Source organism: Myripristis murdjan, chromosome 21, assembly GCF_902150065.1.
Source record: "Myripristis murdjan chromosome 21, fMyrMur1.1, whole genome shotgun sequence".
Lineage (NCBI taxonomy): Eukaryota > Metazoa > Chordata > Actinopteri > Holocentriformes > Holocentridae > Myripristis > Myripristis murdjan.
In genome coordinates, this window is record NC_044000.1 from 21,550,247 (window position 1) to 21,571,779 (window position 21,533).

General features: G+C 44.9%; 1 protein-coding gene across 1 annotated transcript in view; it reads left to right on the plus strand.

Moving 5' to 3' along the window:
* Positions 1 to 17,180: 17,180 nt before the first annotated feature.
* Positions 17,181 to 21,533, plus strand: part of klf12b (Kruppel like factor 12b) — a 36,047-nt gene continuing 31,694 nt past the window's right edge. The window contains exon 1 of the mRNA XM_030080668.1: positions 17,181 to 17,413. The gene's annotated coding sequence lies outside the window, so the exon portion shown is untranslated. The remainder of the gene's footprint in view (positions 17,414 to 21,533) is intronic.

Genomic DNA, 21,533 nt, shown 5'->3' on the forward strand with positions numbered 1-21,533 from the left:
TACGACTATTACTATTAATAAAGATCTATTAAAAAATACACCCATATCTTAGGTCTCACACTACCAAATGCTTTTGATTAAACTAACAGAAGCTTGCGTAAGATGAGAATAGAAATGAAACAAAACTCTACCGCATGCTAAACAGTGAAGTCATCCTTATTGAACTGATAGGAGACAACCAGTGTCTCATGTTTGAACTGCGGAGAGGGTCAAACAGCAAGTGCTGGAGCAACTCCTGTTACCTCATGGGCGGTACCGGCGTAAGAGAGCCAAGAAACTTGAGGCAGCAACGCTGAGCAAAGAACTGTTTCAACACTATAACTCCCTATTGTGATGGATAGCTGGCTCGCACATGTGGCAAATAACTGTACTGTACACCTCCGTCAAATTTTGTCAAGTGAGAGCTGGAGCAACAGTGTGGTAAATACTGTACAACATCATACAATACTTTACGGCCTGGTTTCTTTAATTATGGTTTGAGGGACAAAAAGGATCATGGGCACATTGCTAGTGGGTCCCCACATGACGAAGGAAGCAATATATTTTAATGAGCGTGTGTCCTAAAGCAAGTGAGACCGAAATACTTAGGGATTTCTAACTGAACTAGCTTGAGAGTCAAATTTTGCTTCAGATTAGCACTATATTATGATATTGGGATATACCACACACGTGGATATGGTACATAATGAACCATATTCGGCAAGAACAGGGTATTATTTACTTGTTGAAACGTCAGCTGTTGTCTTGAGAGGACACTATATGTACAGTGAGCTGGATTTTTTTTTTTTTGTTCTTTTTAGGGCAAGGGTAACAGCGCCGCGTGTGTGTCTGTGCGAGTGTATGTGTGTGTGTGTATGTGTGTTTGAGTGTGGAGGAGGGCTCAGAAAGCTAACACTTCTGGAATGCCCCCTGCAGAGTGCGGACTTGAGGGTTGGACGTGTGTTTACTGGAGCGTTTTGGCAGGAAGAGGCAGGGACCTGGTCCAGAATAACGGAACAACACTGGAATGTGGTGCAGCGGGGAATATCCTGAGTCAAAGAGAAGGCAGTTTTGGGGGGCTGAGGAGCAAGGCTTTGCGGCGAGACTTTGAAAAGCTGTATTTGCAATCAGCCAGATGACACCCCGCAAGCCCAGCGTCCTCTTGTGTGGACGACAACACGACACGGACGCCTGCAATCAGTTTTCGTTCGACTCTTTTCATTTCACACCAACAACCAAATTAGAAGACCATGTCCCATGGAATGCCTTTCAAACCTGTGACTCATTCACTGAAAATCTCTGCCCAAATGCGAGAGCCTCAACTGTGGCAGTGGTTGAAGTCACAGTGAATATGAAGTGTTAGTATTTCTCTCCAGGCTGTGCATTAGGCCGGATGCCACGCACCTTCGCCCACTCGCCTCCCACGACCCAGCGCCCGTATACAGAGGGCAGAATCTGAGCCCAAGCTGCAAGCATGCAGATAAAGGCAATCTCATTGATGTAGGAGCAGCTCACTGGTAAAAAGAGACATCTCTGACACAACCCTGCCTGCGTTAGCCTTGCTTTAGAATTAGATTAACAAGTGCAAATATACCACGGATGGGCTTGAAGGCAACGCCATACAGTGAGCTTTTACATACATCCCAGCATATCTAGTAGTTATGGTGTGTGTCTGTGTGTGTTTGTGTGTGCGCGCGTCTGTCAATGCATGAATTTTTTGACCATAAACCTGTTGGCTGTAGGGAAATACCTTTAACTGAGACACTGACAAGCAGCTAAAACCATCAGCTCCTCCAGGAACCATGTCTTTGCTTGTAATGACATAAATATGCACTATGTATATATGAATGACATATTCCACCCACACTGCCTGTCTCCAAACTAGACACGGGATCATTATGCAGGATTTTTTCTCCTTACATCTGTTTTGTTATGTGAAAACAGAATTAGGCTTTTTAAATCATAATATAAACCTGAACATCTCTTCCGGGAATTCAAGAGAAATTTTAGCCCCTCTGGTGCACCCGGTCTCTGTATTTTTTTTTTTTTTTTTTTTTTTTTATTGAACAGTGTCCTTGTGAACCACGGTGAACTTATCAACCCCATAGCACTGCCCATTACTTTACACCACAGGACATTAGACAAATGCCATCAACATTCCTGTGCCGTATCTCTTACAGTATACCTGCCTTCAGGAACATTCCACCTGCTTTGTCTGGGCTTTTTTTCCCTCTGTCATTATGAACAAGCTGTTGGACCAGTGCTATGTGTGTATTATCTGGATCAAGTGGCTTTGTAATGAGCAAGGGCTGGGCTGGCTTGTATTTCTGTCTTTTTTTTTCCCCCTCCGTTTCGCTCATATGCTTTCACTCTCTCACTCTCTCTCTTTCTGTCCCGATCTCTGCCTCCCTCCCTCTCTCTCTCTCTCTATGTATCTGTCTCTCTCCGACTTTTCCATTTTCTCTTGCTCTGTCTCTCTCTGTCTCTCTGCCAGCCCTTTACTTTACACTCTCCCTCCTCACTTGCCTCCTCCCTGAAACCAACTCCTTGGCAACCAGTTGCAGCGTCTCCCAGAAAGGTAGACAGCCTCTCTCTGGTGCCACAGCAACCTTACACAACATCAGACAGTGAGACATGCTACATTATTAACCAGAGGCAAGCCTAGAGAGGACAGCATCGAGGGCAGGAGAGGGAGAGGAAGAGAAAAAACTCTTAGAGAGAGGGAGAGGGAGAGAGTGAGAGAGAGAGAGAGAGGCTGGGGATCTTACAGTTTGGCAGTCCCAAACTGCTGGCTGGTACTGTCAACTTCATTGGGGAAACAGCACTTCCAGCTTCGATTGGACATGCATGCACACACAAGCAGACACAGTAACACGTATGCACACAGCAAGAAACAGCTCCCTTTTGTTTTTGTGAGTATGCAAGAGAGAGAGAGAGACACACGGACACAGCACAGAGAGACGGAGAGAGAGAGGGAGAGAGAGAGAGAGAGAGAGAGACAGAGAGAGAGAGTTTGGAGCGGTTACATTCAGCCAAATCCACAGGGGGATCAATAAGGAACATCTGGGTCTGGGGTGGACAGGGCGGCTTTTGTTTGCAGGCAGTACATTGGCCTGACACATCACCCAGATTCTCTCTGGGTTTCCACGGTGAGGGAGGGAGGGAGGGAGGGAGGAGAAAGGGCTGGGGAGGGGTTGGAGGGGGAAGGTGTTTGCTTTTCTCCAGGCAAAATTTGTCTGTTCTAGGGCCAAGGATGTATGACCAGGAGTGATCAAACCATAATGCAAGTATGTGCATGAAAAAAGGATTCAATTTTCTGAGCAGAATTTTAAAGAAACAATCTGCATAAAACATTTCTGTTCCTATTGTCAGCTGACACAATAGCGCTTCAATGTCGAGCCAATCCACAAAGATTTTTTATATTTGCTGTTTCTAACAGCTTTGTCAGTCCGGTCTTTCGTGCAAAAAGAAACGCTCTGCTGCGAGGGAAGTGATGCAATGTATGTTTCTACTAGCAGCAACAGAGGTTTGTTTTGAATAAACAGAGGAAAAGCTCAGCCGTGATAGCCGCCATGGCTGAACAGACAAAGAAAAGAGCACTACCTGCAGAACCGCAAAAGAAAGAAAGACAGTCCAACATTAAAATAAATAAATAAATAAATAAGTAGTACTACAGGAGACACTGTTGGATATAAAAGCTATTTCTGGTCAGTGCAGTGCAAATACATCACTGCAATGAGCACATAGCACCAAATATGGAAAAACAAAAAACAAGGATCTGGCACATTACCACTTTGTGCAACACAAACTTTTAATAGTATCAACTTCCTACCACTTACTTTCCTCAGTCCTAATTATCCAGCTGGGTAATACTGGATCAAAACACCGAAAGCCTGAGTAATTATAAATACTGTACTTAAAGTAGGACAGAGATAACCAGCACCACTCAAAGAACTTAACAAACTTTTACAGGGCATATAAGCACAAATAGTTAATGTAAAGTAATGTGAGTAGTTCAGAGAAAGTTCCTTGCATTGTGCTTTCTGCCTCTGTCTGACGTTTTTTTTCCCTGGTAATCCTGGATAAAACGATTTCTTTTACTGAACTTGTGTATTGCTGGAGGAGTCAAACAGTAGCCTTAACTGTACTGAACTATAGCGCTCCACTGAGACTCGGATTGAATAAGAAAAAAGAGAGAATCATCATTTATTCTCCATCAGGTAGTCGGGGCTCTGTAGCAGCCCGGCCCACTCCACGGTCCTGGAGATGAATGCACTCTCCTCAATCAGTTCACTGCTTTAACCGAGGAAAACATACAAGAGGAGAGATGGAGATGGAGCAAAAGAGAGATAAAGAGAAAGAGAGAGAGAGAGGAGGAACAAAAGTAAGGGTGGGGAGGATGGAGCTGGAAAAATAAGCAGCAGAAGTAGAGAGAGGGGGAGACCATGAAACGGAGAGAGAGTTGGAGGGTGGCAAACAGAGAGAGAGAGAGGAGGAGAGAGGAGAGGTAATGAGGCCAGTGACTGGCTTTACACCTCGTCTCTGTGGAAACTAATTGGGAGAGAGCTGGAGGGCACTAATTTGAGCACTCTGCTGGGTAAATGTAGTGCAACGAACTATGAAGGGTAAATCAATGTATTACCTCTCCCTACACCTTGCTTTCTCTCTGTCTCCGCCTCCTGCTCCCCCCATTATTGTTTCCTAATAAAAATTCCATTGACTTCAACTGTGCTTGTGGGCATAAAGGTATTGACCTGGGTAGATATCATGCGTGCTGATGAGGTACAGCACTCCGGAGAGGAATTCAGCTAGTTAGCTGCAAAAATACTGAATCATCAGGACTTGAGATCTCGGTTCAATCAAACTGGCAGCATGAGGTGCAGGCATGTGGCATTGTTCCTGAGAGTGGCTACCGAGCTCAATTATACATCGTGGGAACAGCATTGTACAGTCGCATACTATCATCGGCCAGTACATTTTACCTTGGTTTGGTGATGCATTCTCTTCCTGCACTCGCTGATTATCTGTGGAATACAAAATAATGATTGAAACACTCATTTGAAACAAAAAACAAAAAAAAATCTGCGCATTCCTGCACAGACCTTATTATTCCCACCTTTATTTTTTCTGGCATAAATGTACGCATGTGTTCTCTCCCAGGGTGATGTGCTCTCTGATGGAAGAGCAGGAAACAGAATGTATAGTTACCGCCCATGGTGAGCCCATGGGTGGTTGAACATGGAGCCAGAGGAAGGGGTCTTAAGGGGAATTATACTTACCCTCTGGCCCGGGGATATAGCAGGCTTTTCAGCCTCACATAAGAGAAGAGTCCTGCTCTGATCTGCTCACAGAGAAATTCAACAATGCTGAAAGACTAAGGGCGGAGGAAAACAAAGCCTGGGCTATGTGCTTTTAGACAAGGGAGAATATAGCTGTGAATTGCGCGGCGTGTGTGCAATTTATATACAGCGTTGTCTTTGGTGTGTGCAGCAATTATTGGGGTGTATTGCTGTGAATATGTGAGTAAAAAGACTAAAAAAAAAAAGTTTAATTATCTTTCTCTTTGAGTATATACTCGACTGTATGATTGCTTGTGTTTGTCTAACTCCACCTTTCATTGTGGCACTTGGAGGATGCTGATCTGCTCTGTTCAGCGCCATCTGCCCCCCTCTCTGGGCGACCGTGCCTTGCAGCTCGGCCCCCTGGGAAATAGCTGTGGATAAGTTATTCAATTAGAGGGGCATTATTGGCCTGCTCTCTCAGAGGACAGAGCTGATGATGCTGTGATTATCCTGCTCTGCATTCCTTTATGGCTCGGCATCCCGTGTGTCTGCGTGCGTGCGTACGCATGTGCACACTTGTGTAGTTATATGTATGTGTGTATATGTGTATATGTGTGTGTGTGTGTGTGGGAATGTGTGTGTTTTGTGGATATCTGGCCTCCATACAAACGCACTTTGTAGTAGAGTCGGTGTGGTTCTGTGTGTGTGTGTGTGTGTGTGTGTGTGTGTGTAACCGCAAACCAACAAATAATGTTTGTAGGGTGTGTGTGCGGGGGGGTTAAAAATAGGGGTCTATCAGAGATGCTTGAGCGATTTTAAATGAGCCCTCTAAGCTTCAATTCACGCACACGGACGTACACACACACACACACACACACACATATACAAACACACACGGGCTGACCATGCAAGCCGTCTCAGAGAAGTGGGAGACGTGCCCCTTCTGACTGACTAATCAGTGCGAGATGGAGAGTCTCAACAACTCCCACTGGCTTTCAATTATCTGTTCATTTTTGTCATCCTTCGCTGCAGAAGAGACGGAGGACTGACTTTCATCAAATGAGTTATTATGCGGTGAAGTGCTGGTATGATTCCACAATAATATTGAGTCACCATTATCTACTGACCGTGAGCTTCTTGGATCCATCCTGGGATCAGGCGATTGCTTTTATCACCAGCATTCTGGTCAGAAAAAGACAAACCCACTTGAAACAAAGAGTCAGAGCAGGAGCTGTCTCAGCGGGCCAACATGTAGGCCTACACGCCCACACAAATCCAAACACATCCTGTCTCTGCAGACCAGCGAGGTGGTCTTTAAAGTGCTGCCATGATGGGTCTGCCCTATCTGTCCAGTGCAGCCCCACAGATGCCCTCCCGAGGGGACGGGCTAGAGGGGAGCAGGGCAGCGGGCCTGGAGCCTCATCTGCTCTGCCCAGAATACAAATAGGTCAGTGTGGGAGAGGAGGGGCAAAGGGAGGGACATACACATGCATACGCGCACACACATACGCACACAAACACTGACCATGAACAAGAAAGGGTCCTGCCAGCTGAATTCCTCCATCGGCCATAATGGGAAGGGCCATCTGGTATCAATGTGGGGAAGTGAAGCAAGCACATGAGCTCATGAGCTTGTTCACACACACACCCAACCGCGCACACACACACACACACACACACGCCCAACTGCACACACACACACACACACACACACACACACACACAAAGACAGCACGATCCTCTTTTTTCTCTGAGAGCTTCGAGGCAGCACCTTAGCATCCTGTCAATGACCTGTCACTCAGGGTACAGTTCTCAAATACAATGCTCGTCTCCCTGTAGTGGGCCACGCTTGGGACGTCACCTTTCAGCTGATGTAAACGCTCCGGCGATTCCCCTACGCATGCAGCTGCCTAATGCTGGACCAAAGTGGACATCATGCCAACTGGACGAAAACATCCATGCAATAAAGTAAAACATTTACTCCTGTATTTATGCTTGTCCTCGTGAACTACTCCTGAATCGTCCCCATATTAAATCCAATACAATACAACTTTACTGTCCACACATAGTGGAAAATTTTCCGTTGCTGACATGGCATAAAATCGCAGTCATACATAAAAGCATGAACAGGAATACATAAAAACAAAGAAAAAATGAAAAAATTATATCAGTGCAAAAAAGTGCAATCATAAAATAACTGCAAATAAAATAAAATAAAATAATAAAATGTTAAATAGTGAAGAGTGTGCTTTACAGATTGCCGACTGCAAATGGCTGTAAATTAAGTTATCTCAAACAGTGTAGCTACATATCTGTTTGCTTTTGTTTGCAGTGGAATATCTTTAATGAGAAGACTTTGATTAAAAAAAAAAAAACCCTTAGACAAGGTTTAATATCAGGTTAGACCTTGCATTTATGACTGCAGTTTAATTCAATTTTTTCTCTCCCTGCTTAATCTTTCACATTTCTCCTGTTTTGGAAATTCCTGGAAGTAAGAAAAACTTTATCTGGGTTAAAAATAGACATTGTTTGGCTGTGATGTAATCCCATGGCAGTATTCTGAAGTTTTCTTTCTGTTGCCGGTGCAGGCTCAACATATCGCTCAAAAGAGAAACTGATTTATTTTGGCCTAATATCAAAACCCTGGTCTGACGAGGGACGGCTTGCGCAGAGTAAATCAAGTAGAAAATAAGCAGGGTTGAATTATTTTCAAAAGCCAGCGTGCTATTAAACCAGAGCAGGCCCGTGGCAGCAGTTCATGAAAAGAAAACATTTCAGCGTTTTCCATCATACTATTTCTTGTTCTTAATATCAGCACCTCTTGGAAGATACATAAACTGTCAGAAGCACAGGAAACGCTATAGATCAGCCTGCTGCAGGAGTGTATGGTAGCATGTGCTCCATAAAAAGTGTGCAGCACCGCCGCTGTACAGTATATCTGCCAACGGCAATATATGAGCACTTTCAGATGAGAATGAGAGTTGAGGAATAAGAGGCCTGGCTAAGTGCTACTGTTTATGTACTCTGATTCGATGTTTCGGAAACTTAACCAAAAGTTATAGAGACGGATCTGGAAATAAACCTGTGAAATTACATAAACTGCTAGTTGGGAACAAGGGATTGATTTGTTTCCCAGACACTCGCATCCTCTCGCTGAGACAAAGCATTTGAAATGATTGCGACCTGAGCCTTCCCTCCTGCACTTGCATTTGTGAGATAAGTTCTCAACCAGGCTCGCAAAATATCTCAAGCATCCTTGTCTCCACCCACCACAGTCTTATGTGTGGAAAAAAATAATCATTTGTTGTGCAGCAATCTGTGTCTTTTGATTAACACCCCCATTCTACTTCCTCGCCGTGCCCCCACCTCACCTCTCTTTCTCCCTCCCGCTCTCTCTACATACATCCGTCTCTATGATTATTTAAACGGGTGCCAGAAAATGACTGTGACCCGTTTAATTTGGGCTGCGAGATAGAGGAGAGAGGGGCCCTGCGATTCTCCACACTCCCTTTTACCGAGCGGGGAAGTGGCGGGTGAGAGAGAAGCTGTTGCCATGGCTACCTGCTGGCAGCTTCTCTCCTTGTGTTCGGAGAGCACTGGCTGTTCCCTCTCTACCCAACGCCTGGGAGGGAGAGAGAGAGGGAGGGAGGGAGGTGAGGGAGAAGGAGGTGAGAGGGGGAGGCTGGGGAGGGAGAGGGAGGTGACAGAGGGAGGCTGGGAGGGGTGGAGCTGCCAAGGGGAACAACGCAAGGTCTCTCCTCCACAAAACCAAAGGGCTGCGGGCTGGGAAAAGAGCAACAAAAGAGCAACACTGGGGGCTCCGGTGTCAGATCGGCCCCTGCTCCACACACACCAGTGTCCCTGACAGGCTTGACAGCCGTGGGGGGATGTGGGGGAGTGGCAGCGGATAATTGCTTCAATGCTGCCATACAATTCAGGTGTCTCCATTGCCATCTGGGGAGGCTAACCTCTCAGCCGTGCCTTGTATCTACCGTATCTGGTTAAAATCCACTGCAAATCAGGAACTGAGAGTCAGATCAAATAAGAAAACGAATATTTTAATAAACACAACTTTATAGGTTTGGGTCAAGTTACCGTGATTCTGGCATACTGAGGCGAGAGTAAGGTATCAAGGTGTTTCAATTTCACTTGGTGGCTCTATTTCATGCCTGATATTTCAGTAACAACCTTGATTTCATGGTGGGCCTTGCAGTGCCACCGGTGTGTACGTAAGTGAGTCAGGTATTTCAGGATGGCTTGAGTGTCGTAGGCTCCACCCTGGCTCTAGCCACCCAAGTAAGACGATCTAGGTAATGGATAGCTATGGAATGGACATAATACGGAGCTAGCAGTTTTAGGACACACAGGTCTCCTTGTTACTTTCATAGCCACCCTCTCGTTCTCTTAAGGACAGGAGGATATAGTTACATTGTCTCCAAATAAAGACGATTTTTCTTTTGTCTTGCCTTATGTGCAGAATAAAAAAAAAAAAAAAAGTGTGACCGCCTTGATGCATGTGCCTCCTTCTTCGAGTGCGTCTCTGTGTCTGTCAGTGCTGGCGTGTTTGTGTGTGCGTCTGTGTGTGTGTGTGTGTGTGTGTGTGTGTGTGCCTCCTGCGTATCAGTATAAAAGTTCATTCCAGGAGCCTCTTCTGCGCATGTGTGTGTGAGAGAGGAGTGAGAGAGAGAGAGAGAGAGTGAAAGCTTTGCCTTTACTTGATTCAGTTGCTATTAGACACAGAGTGCAGAGGCTCTGGTGGTCATGTTGGAGCCCACCCCGCCCCACCCCTCCGCCTCCCCTCAAACTCCCTCCCCCACCCCCGCCCCCATCCTCCACCCCCCAACCCCCCCCGGCAGGAGGCTGACCTTGGCAGGGCCTGACAGAGAGCTGGCCTGGAGAGGGACCCACGGAGCTCCACGCCAGCCCACTGAGCCAGCCCACTCAGTCTGTGCAGGTGTACTGACGCCTGGACAAACACACACACACACATGCACACACACACACATGCGCGCGTGCACACACACACAGCCACTGGACCAGGGGAGGCCCTCCGAGCAAGCAGATGTCCTAACTCTCTATTTCTCTGTTTTTCCCTTTCTTCTGGATTTCCCATGCTCGCTCTCTTTCTTTCTCCGTTTTATTCTCCATTTTCATTTTCTCTTGTCTTGGCTCTCCTCCCCTCCCCGTCTATTCTCTCCTCTTATTTCAACATTTGTTTCTTGCTTGTTTTTCCTCTGCTCTTTCCTCTTTATCCCCGTCTCTCCTCACTGCTCTCATCTTCACTGTCTTAATCTCTCTTGGCTTCTACTGTACTTGCAGCCCCTTTCCGCACTCCCTGAATTGGTAAATAGTAAGAATTAAAAAAAGCTGTGGAATGGTGGTTGAATATCACTCTTTGAATTCCAATAGTGTACTTTATTTTTATTTATTTTTTTTTAAGGCAAGGACATGTCAAACACCCCGTCTATATTTTCTGCCAGTTTGGAGAACTAACCAATATCAGAAACCGTATAGCTTCACATACATAGGATCTTGTTTAGTTCACGACAGATGCACATGAATAAATAGATGTAGAAATATATGGATGAATCAATAATTTACACCTCATGGTTCTTCACCGATGTTCATTAGTACATTATCCACATAGCAGATACGAGAATACTGTACGACTTCTGTGGGACAAATGCTCCGGGGAGTTTGCGTACATCCAATGAGGAGGTCCCAACGGAGGTAAAAACCTGAGCCATTCAGCCACACACTGATATACACACACACTCTTGAGACAGATGCACTACATTCACTCCCGTGTCCAACCCTCCTACTGGCATCATTCACTGTGGAGATTGCACAAACTGTTCAAACGAATCATCCAAATTAGGTCGAGTTAGTTCAAAGTCACAAAGGTATTGCATCATGAGGAGTAGCCCCTCTGAATCAGCTGCAGCACCAGAGAAACTAAAACATAATCTTATATACAGGGTTTAAGTGCCTAGACTGCTGTGTACTCCTGCTGTAGCCTGTGCCCGTTTCTGTATTGACTGACATGCAATAATGTCGTTATAGAAAAAAAAAGCCCTGTCTTGTGAAGTTGACAGCATGCTCTCCTCATTTAGTCTGTGTACTGGCCCTATTGTGAGGGGCAGCTACAATGGGAACAGAGTGGGAGTGCAGGGGATGGAGAGTGGCTCTGGAGGTGAGCTATTTATTGCTTAGAAACCAGGGCTCTCTGGCAGTACGAATATATTGGTGTCCATCCTGCTTTCAAGGTTTCAAGTTCACTCCTCACTCGCTTTGCTCTCAGCCACTTTATTGTCTATTTGGATGCTGTCAATTTTAATATTCTGCTCCAAGTCAGCATGAAACATTTGAACATATGTCAGAAATTCTCTTTCACTCAATTTTCTTCATCTCTGGCGCTCGTTGTCTTTATAGGGGGGAGGAAAGGAAAGGAAAACATTGGGAGTATGGTTTCTCATCCCTAAAAGACTTATCCTATATTCTATACATATGCATACATACACATATATATGTATGTATATGCATGTATATATGTATATACACTCACACACACACTTGTGAGGTTCTCCAATAATTCAACTAATAATGAGATGAAATGACATCTTAAATTTCTTCCTCATCCCTGAGTCATTCCTCCAGATGGGTGCCTCAAGGACAAGGTGTTGTGTATTTTCTATTTATTCTCCATTTTCATTTTCTCTTTCTCCTCTCATATTTGTCTGTCTCAGGATCCATTTTCCATTTCTTAACACTCTTTTAGAACAATTTTGTGCAAATTTTTGAATCACAAATCACATCATGTCAACCTTGTTATCATCACTCACACAATTGTTTTAAAGTGCATTTCAGCACACGTTTACTTCAAACAGTCCCTTATACTATTACTATACTATTACTATATGTCAACAGCATTTTGGGAAAGTAACTAAATAATATAATTGGTTTCCTATTCCCCTGCCCATGCTGATATGAATATCAAAATATATAGGCAATGTAAGCAGTAATGTAACAGTAATGTAGGTATCAGAGTGGACATTTGTGTAACAGCACTGATGACAGTAACTGATGACAGGTGGAACAAAAGAAGTTAATTTTAAAATGATCTGCTATATTACACTTTTTTTAAAAAAATATTTGAATAGAGGCCCAACGGCCTATTTGAATAAGTGCCCACACATTACACACTAAAAAAGGCTGCAAATATATGGTTATATGTTAATAATATAATGAATATGACACCATGCTGAAATGCAGCATGAAAATTATGATCTTTGTGCTCTAATAGTGGTCATATGGCTCCTATATCATCAGTAGAACTAATTATACATTTAATTTCAGCTTTCTGTGAATTAATTTTCTACTAGCAAACCAGTAAATTGTTGTTGCACTCAATATCAATATCATATCAAGGCAGGTAAAAAGTCTCTGGCAGCTTAAAATGCTTTGTTTTCAGGAAATTGGAGAGTAAAGATGGTTGATCCATTGTCACAGATGCACACTCCTATTCACACTTTTTCATATTTTCAGAACGGTGCACTGTGCAGAGACTGGCTGAAAACAATATGCTTATGCACTCTTTAAACATCTTAAACTACTTAAGGGCTGAGATGGCTAAATTATAAAACTTCATGAGAACAATCATTTGGAAGCTAATGCAAGTCATAAAAAAAACCCCTAATAAATCATGCAATCCATTAGGGGGAGCAGCGTTTTAAAACGTGGTTCTGCTAAAGTAAAACAACAGCACTGGCTTATGGTAATTCAAGCTATTAGTATTCATTTTTGAAATTAGAGAGGGTTGTGACCTTGTGTAAACAATAAAAATCAGTCAGAAACAGAGCACATTAATCTAAGAATACGTAGATGAAAAATGTGTCTGTCAGATAAATTAGGTAAATATATTACTCATATCATACATATTTCTATTTCTTTATTTCATTTTCCACTGGCAAATTCTATATTTGTATTTTTCTTTTCAGAGGTAAATCAGCTATGTATGCTGCTATTTGTGTTTTCTCACGTAAATCAGTTAGGTATGTTATTAGCTTTGTGTTCATAGTTCAGGTGAGTACATTGTCTCGCCTTTTTTCTCATTTCAAGCTGCATTTATGAGTATAAAATGTGAATTAGGCTTGTGTGACCGCCATATTTTGTCCGATTCAGGATTAACAACAAACTTGCTTACATCTCTTGACCTGTTTGACTGATACAACTCATATTTATGCAATAAAAATGAGAATACGTGAGAAAGAAGACAACTAAAGTGATGCAGTGTTTTTTCAAGTAACATATTATTGGTTGATTTCATTATTTTTGTCTCAATTAAAAGTTGGATGAACATCCTTAGAGGCATAACAAAACACACTTGCTTCAAATCAAAAAAAGATGGTTCGAATAAATAAAATACACTATCAGGTGATAATATAGAACAGTGGTCCTCAGCCTTTTTGGTACCAAGGACCCAAAAGTTGATACGCATCTGACCTATTTTTGATAAGATGTAGTCTTAGGGATCCCTGTTTGATAAGATCTTGTTATTTCATAGCTGTCTGGTAGACTGGAATATTACATATATAACATAATATAACATAATATAATAGTGTGAGTGTAATCTCACAGTGTGTGGAATCTATGAACAGAATACTCATTCATATACATTCTCTCACTGGGATAATTTGTGGTCAATTAAATAATAATGAAATAAAAATATTCCACATTTCTCTGGGGACCCGCTGGAATTACCTCATGGACCCCTAGGGTAAGAAGACCCTAGGCCGGGCACCGCTGATTTAGAATATAAATTTTCAATGTAGAGTCGGTAAACAATTCGACATATTGAAATATGTCCGAGGGATTTTGGAGGAATGGCTCTCGCACCGCCTCCCTCCTGACTGGGCTGCCTGCTCAACAGGCTGTGTTTAGCCTCTCTGCTCCCTACTTCCTCGTCTGGCATGTCTGCTCCTCCACTCCTGAGTCTAAAGTTCAGCCAGAGACAACAGGAGTGGAGCATCACATCACACACTCTCAGCATTTCACAGTGCACTTTTCTTTTTGCTGAGTCAAGTACAGGCTTCCTTTGCTCGCTAAGAATGTTGGCCGCTCAGAGTGCTGGATGTAAAATTTTGAGGATGTGCAATGTTCTCAGAGTGTGACTTTTTTCCATTTTTTTTCTTATCTAAGTGATAAGTGAGGTTAAGGATGAGTGATGAAATTTAATTGCGTAGTTGATGTAAGCACCTCTGTGAATGGTGATTACATTCTTCTCATGATGTTTTACAGCTTGTTGAGCCACTGCACAACATTCCCATTCCCCCAAACCCCCAACTTCCCTGACTCCCTCGGGACAACCTGTCTGGGGTTGGGGTGGCCTTGGGAGAGGATTTTGTTTCCGGGGTGTTTAATAAGCTCTGCTTTGCAGCCAGGAAGAAGTTGGGAGCCATAGCTTGACTCCACCGCTCCCCCCTCCTCCCTCCCTCAGTCTCCTGGTACGCCTTATCCATCCCTCCTGTGGCCCCCCACACCAACCCCTCAGACCATCTCCCATCATGCTCTCTCATACTTCCTTCTCTTCACACTCTCTTCACCACATCCGACCGGCTTCCTGTCTCCCGCCCCCCCCTCCCCTCTTCCCCTCTCTCTCGCCTTCACTCCTCCCACTTCCGCCTCCCTCGAAGCTCCTGTTTGTGCTCCTCTCTGCCTGCCTCCCTTCAACACATGCCAGGACTCCTGGGGTGCCAGTTAGAGAGTGAGGATTTCATCTGAAAGAGCTCCTCAGGACGTCATTATAGGGATCATCACCAGGCCCTATGGCTGATGTTACATTACTGTTCCATCACACACACACACACACACATGCAGTGTCTTCAAAGCGCCTATTAACTAACCAGTCCTCTCATCACGCAAATCAAAATGAATATGAGTCAAACTTGACGTGATGGGGTGAAACTGATTGTCTCATTTGTCTCTCAGTGTTGTAATTCCTCCATAATTGATATTTCATGGCTAGTCTGATGCAATCACATACGATGCCCTAAGATGAGAAATAAACATGTAGGTATATTTTAAACATTTGGAAGGGGAACGTTTCCTACGTGCAAAAGGCACTTCTCTGCTGTATGCTTTTACAAATAGTCTTAAGATAATGGGATTTGAAAACCTCCTGTTAAAATAAGGTTCATCTTTTAAAAGCAGCAGAAAAAAAAAGCTGTTTAAAGCTGCATTTAACCCATCTCTCTGCAGCTGAATGGGCCTGTATCCAATCTGTAATTATATCCCATTACAATTAACACCACTACCAGATCCTCCAAAGAGGACCCTCCCTCTCTTTCCATCCATCCTTACATCCCTCCACCTACCCATCCATCCGCCCACCCAACCCCCTCTCCCTCCATCGGCCAACTCCTTCCATCCACCCCTATCCAGCCAGCCATATAATACACTTCCTTAATTCACCCTTTATACATCCACTCAGCCATCCCTCTATCCAGTCAGCCTTATCAATCTATTCTTCCTTTCCTTCCATCTCCTCCTCGCCGTCCGACCATTTCATCCTCCATTCATGGCGAGATCATTACTCAGAGAATAAAGCGAAAAAGGAGACATATCTGTAGTGAAACAGAGTGAATATTAAGTGGGTAGCAGGTGGACTGGGCTCACTGTACTACTGTAAATAGTCATGTCTCTTTCCTCTTTCCTCTCCCTCTCTCTCTCATCTCTGGCTCTCTCTGTGTAATCATGGTCCTCCAGCTCCACAGTAAGCCTCTACCATGTAAAGTGGTGTGGGCTCCATCAACCATGCAGATGAGCCCTGCTTCCTTTACCTTAATTAGAGCTCCCAGGGGACTGGCTGTAGGCGCTGAGCAGCATCAGCATCAGCCGCTCATAGCACGGAGCTACCTTTCATCAAGCCTGAAAACACCAGGGGGAAAACTGACATGGGTATGTGGCAGAGGCATTTTTACAGAGGGGGAATTTTAAAAAACACTCATTTTCAGGAAATATTCCAGCACGTTATTCGAGGCTGGTCATTTACACAGCAAGCAGGAAATATCTATTGAGCTGTGGCATTTGAGGAACGACCAGCCAGGCAATGAGGGGGAAAATATCAGATGTGATATTAAGATGCATTGCTCAAATATCTGATGAGAAAACCGAGAATTATGCATTAAATATAATAAATCAGACAAAATACAAATTAAAAACACCCCCCTTTTTTTTGTATCCTGGTATTTTAAAATATGAATTCACATTTAATTGATAATTACTAGTGCAAACACCACTTTTATAAACATGTAATCATGTAAAATTTATAAAATCACAATAAATAAAAAAATATTGCCTACTTTTCCATTTATTATGCCACAAATTATATATGCTGAGGGCTGAAACAATTATTACATCATTAATTGTTAAAGCACAATCAACCGCATCACATATAATACATTAATTAGTTTTTGATAAATATTATATGACAACACGTATTTAAAACGATGTAAAGAAGAGTAAAGCAATTATTACCACAGATAATATCACTACCTTGCCCAACTCCCCTCCTCACTAATGATAAATAAACCATGCCTTCTTGTCCACATGCACACCTTCCACGCCGTCCCCTTTAAACGGGGAGGTGCTCCGGTGCTCACCCCCAGCCCCGGGTGCTCCGCTCCGGGAGGGGGAGAAAGAGTGCGGGCTTGCTGAGAGCGGACGCGTCGGAAACCTCCCCGGAGGGGCCCCCGTGTAATTCGATGCATGCTGTTAAAGCTTAGAGTATATTGTCTTCCCTTTGCTTATGAAGCCTCCACCCACTGGCCCACCCTACATTTAGCGGATCATGTGACTGGGGGTAAGTCATTTGCAAGTACAACAGTTCTCTGTGCGCTCCCATTCATTTCCTGAGAACTGCCTGAGCTGAGCAGCTGAGAGGCAGAAGGGGAGGGAGCTGCTCACTCACACACACTCACACTCACACACTCACACTCACTCACACACATACACACACACACACACACATACACATACACACACACACACACACACATACACACAGAGTGAGAGGAGAGGAGAGGAGAGAGAGAGGGGAGAGAGAGGACTGTAGAAGGGAAGGCAGTCTCCACGGCTCTGCAGCTTCTGACAAGGTCTGTGCATTTTCTCGTCCCGTTCCTCTGCTGCTGTGTGCTTCATTTGTCATGTTGCTGGGCTTTGTGCTTGTGTTCAGTGCGTCTCGTTCAGCTGTCATTGCTCGGTCAAAGCAGATGACAACTCAGATCACCTATATGGCACACTGACTGTCCGTGTGTGGCATTGTGTTTGGTGTCTGTCACTGGGAATACAGAGACTATCACCGGTACAGAGACTATCACTGGACTTCTAACACCTTTTTCCAATGTGAATGCATAAGCTGTCATGACAAGAGAGAAAAGTGATTATACACAGAATGACTGTCGGCATGGGCAGCATCCTGACTGAACTGTGCCGGCTCTCTGGTTGTGATTACTGTCCTCACATCTGCTTGTTTCACATCTCTTATTGAATTCTCACTATTTACACTTACCATAACTCTGAAACATATGAGCGCTGAGTGGATTTGTTGCAGAATATTAACTGACTGAACTGAACGTCTCTCGGTTTGTGTGAGCGTGAGAGTGTGAAGTCAGGCAGCGCAGCACCAAACTCTCTCTCAGCACTTCTTGCTGGAAAAAAAAGTTTGCTGCTTGTCAGAGTTTTGTGCATGTCTTACAGAGTGGTGTGTGTGGGTGTGCATTTGTGTTTAGTGTCTCTGTGTGTGTGTGTGTGTGTGTGTGTGTGAGAGTGTGTGTGTGACTGTATGACAGCCTTGTTTGCCTTGCCGTACTGTAGCACATACAGAGACGGGGAGACGGGGCTGTTAGCAACGGGTTAAACATTAGGAGGCTCGGGTAGCGGAGGAAGGACACTGGGGGGGAGGTGTGGGAGGTGTGTGTGTGTGTGTGTGTGTGTGTGTGTGTGTGTGTGGGAGTGTTGCAGGGGTGGTGTCTTGGATGTCATCGGCAGCACTCTCACTTCCAGGGTAATAGTCATTGGTATTGATGGGTGGCTGTCAGAGAGGCAGAGAGCCACCAGGCTGGGGAGAGTGGCTGGGGGCTGGCCCTTGGCTGTTATTTTCAATTACAGGGGACCGGGGCAGAGCTGACAGCAAAGGCATTTGTACATCCGTGTGTGTGTGTGTGTGTGTGTGTGTGTGTGTGTGTGTGTGGTGGTGGTGGTGGTGGTGGTTTGGGGGGGGGTGTGGAGGAAAGAGAGAGAGAGAGAGAGAGCGAGAGGAGAGAAAGGCGGTGGGGGGTTGTTGTGTGGGAGGGGTGGGGAGCGGTATGGAGAGAGAGAGAGAGGGGGAGAGAGGTGAAGGGTGGTGGGTGGGGGTGTGTGGGTGGTGCTGGCGGTTGGGGATGGGGGGGGTGTGGAGGTGGGGGGGGTGAGGAGATGAGACTCTGGCCCCTGTTCCTGGGTTTGATGTGGAAACTGAGCACTGACCTCCATGACTTTACCCCCGCGTTGTGGAGAGAGGCCCTCCCCTGCCTTTAACTATGTGACAGCCGTAGGGTGTGTGTTTGTATGTTTGTGTGTGTGTGTGTGTGTGTGTAATAGCAGAGATGGTGGGAGTGCACGTATAAGTGGGGGTTGGAGGGGAAAATGGGCCGGGGAAGAGGTGGTGGTGGTGGGGTGTGTGGTTGAGACCCCCTGCAGCTCACGGGTGTTCAGTGTGCGAGATTAGTGCCCATTTAAACTCTCACTTAAATCCATTTACCATGGGGCCTTCCCCTCGAACATGAATACACATTAGCGGGCTGATATCGCCGTATATGTGGACTTAGCCTCTGCGCAGCGTGGTGAACGAATGACACCCGAACAGATCAGCGAGATCTCGCTAATATCCTGCATCTGAAGAATCAGAAACTGACACTATACAATTTAGAGATATTTTTGGCTGCTGGCGGCCAAATCAGTGAATGTTGCAATCCCCCGCAAATGCATCAAGCTATCGCCACCACTTCGATTCCTCTCTTGGCTGCAGCCCGCCGCCCCTCCCGCCCCCCCCAGACACGGTCCAAGGGCTTATGATAGTGATCAGCTCAGGTGGGGGACTCAATTAAAAAGCCAATCACCATCGGATAGACTCTATCTGTCCATCAACACCTCTCTCCCCTGCACATTTAATTGCTCCGCAGGATTCCCCCACTAAAGGCATCATCTGTCTGCAACAGATCAGGACGCACAAATTGGGTGCCTGTTGACAGATTGAATCTTTCAGGAGGAAATGCCACGCTACAGCATGTGCGTTCAAATAATGTACACACTCACAGATTTGAAATTCCCCATACTACGCCTAATCAGTTAGGTTAACTGCTGGTATATTGATTAACTGCTGTATCATTGATCCGGCCGCGTGTTATGGACTGTATCACCATTGATTGCACATAGACTGCAGTGCACTATCCGGCTGGATTCATTTGTCCAGACACCCCAACTATAAGCCAAGGCCAGAGGGGAAAGAGGCGTGCTCAAGGTGCATTGTGGGATACCCCTGTCCTGTCACCATCTGTACATGTGTGTGAGTGTATGTGTGTGTGTGTGTGTGTGTGTGCGTGTGATGGCCCCTGGCCACAGAGAGGGCATTGCGTCTCCAGAGCTGTCAGACCCAGCTATTCACAGGCACAGGAGGCTACCGTCACTGCCATACACAAAGACCACAGCTCATACACACACACACACACACACACTGGCTCTTACAATAGACTAGCATGTCAAGGGCAGGCATATACAATGTGTGAGACAGACTGCACCCAAATAGTGGGGTGAATTTATACAGTGATGGATTTTCCTGCCCACATAGATGTGGAGAGAAACTGTAACTAAATCTGAGTGGAAAAAAAAAAAAAAAAAAAAAAAAAAAGGTTAAGGATGGAGAGGCTCTTCACGGTTCAGGTTAAACATTCACAACATCTGTGATTCTTTTGTTGTTGTTTTAGTCTGGACAGCAAGACATGCGCCGGTAGCTGTGTTGATTCGCCCGTGCGTGAAATAAGACTAATATTTGTGAGTTAAGACCGATAACAAAACTCCCTGTCCCCTGTCTTGTTTCGTCATGTCCAAAGTTGACAAAATGTTCTCTCCCTTCGCGTTTTCTCTTGTGTATTCAACCCTTGACCCTGGTGTCCAGCCCACGTTTGTTTACCGAAAATGAGTTTAGGGTGTACATGGAGTGTGAGTACACGTGTGTTTGTGATGGTGTGTGTGTGTGTGTGTGTGTGTGTGAGAGAGTGAGAGAGAGACAGAGGGACAGAGAGAAAGAGGGAGAGAAAGCACAGAGAGTGCACAGGAAAGTATTGTGCAATAGCCAGAGAGTTTTAGATAGATAGTCTAAATACTGAGCAGAAGCAAAAATAACAGTACAATCTAACACAGCCGATTCCATGGCAAGCATCAATGTGACTACATCTCTATTTTTTTTTATTGTATGGATTTTTCTCACAAATCTCAGCTGAATACTCAACTAAAGAGCCTATTATTGTTAAACAGAGCTGATAGATAAGGATATCGTTCACAGGGATAGAAAGAAAGGCCTTTCTCAAACACCAAGCAGAGTTGAGGGAGGCAGAGTCACAGAGGATGTTGTCCGACCAGGACATTGATCCAAGTTTTTAAAGTATGACAACATCTCTAGGGGAGGACACTCACTGCTTATGGGAAGTGACTCAGTGAGGGGAGGTTGCCCCCAGACTCTGATTTAAGGTTGCTTTGACATGTTTCCACGGCTGGGATGAACACGTGTGGTTGCGGAGGTCCCATCGATCTGCGCTGAACTTTCCCCTTTTCAAGCCAGCGTCTATTTTACTTTAGCCAAACATGGTTGATTTGTAAACTTCACAGAAGAGAGAAAAAAAGGGAAGGAAGGAAGTCAAGGAGAGAGAAGAGCATTTGATGGCAGCTTTTCTGAGAGAGGTTTTTGACCCTTTCTGAGCTACTTACACAGGGAAATGGTTTCCCCTCCACAGAAGCTTTGGGGAGCCGTGTCTCTCTCGCCGGCGTACAGATGGCTTCAGCAGACCTGCTCGAGCCTGCGTAAAGATGCCGTACAGATCACTGTGAACTTTGTTTCCAGTTGTACTGCAGGTCAACCGTTAGGGGAGGAAATTATGCAAACAACATGTGGAATCCATTTGGAGGCCTGTGGCATTCCACAGGCTGTTTGGCTTTAACAGAACCAGAGCCATGTTAACG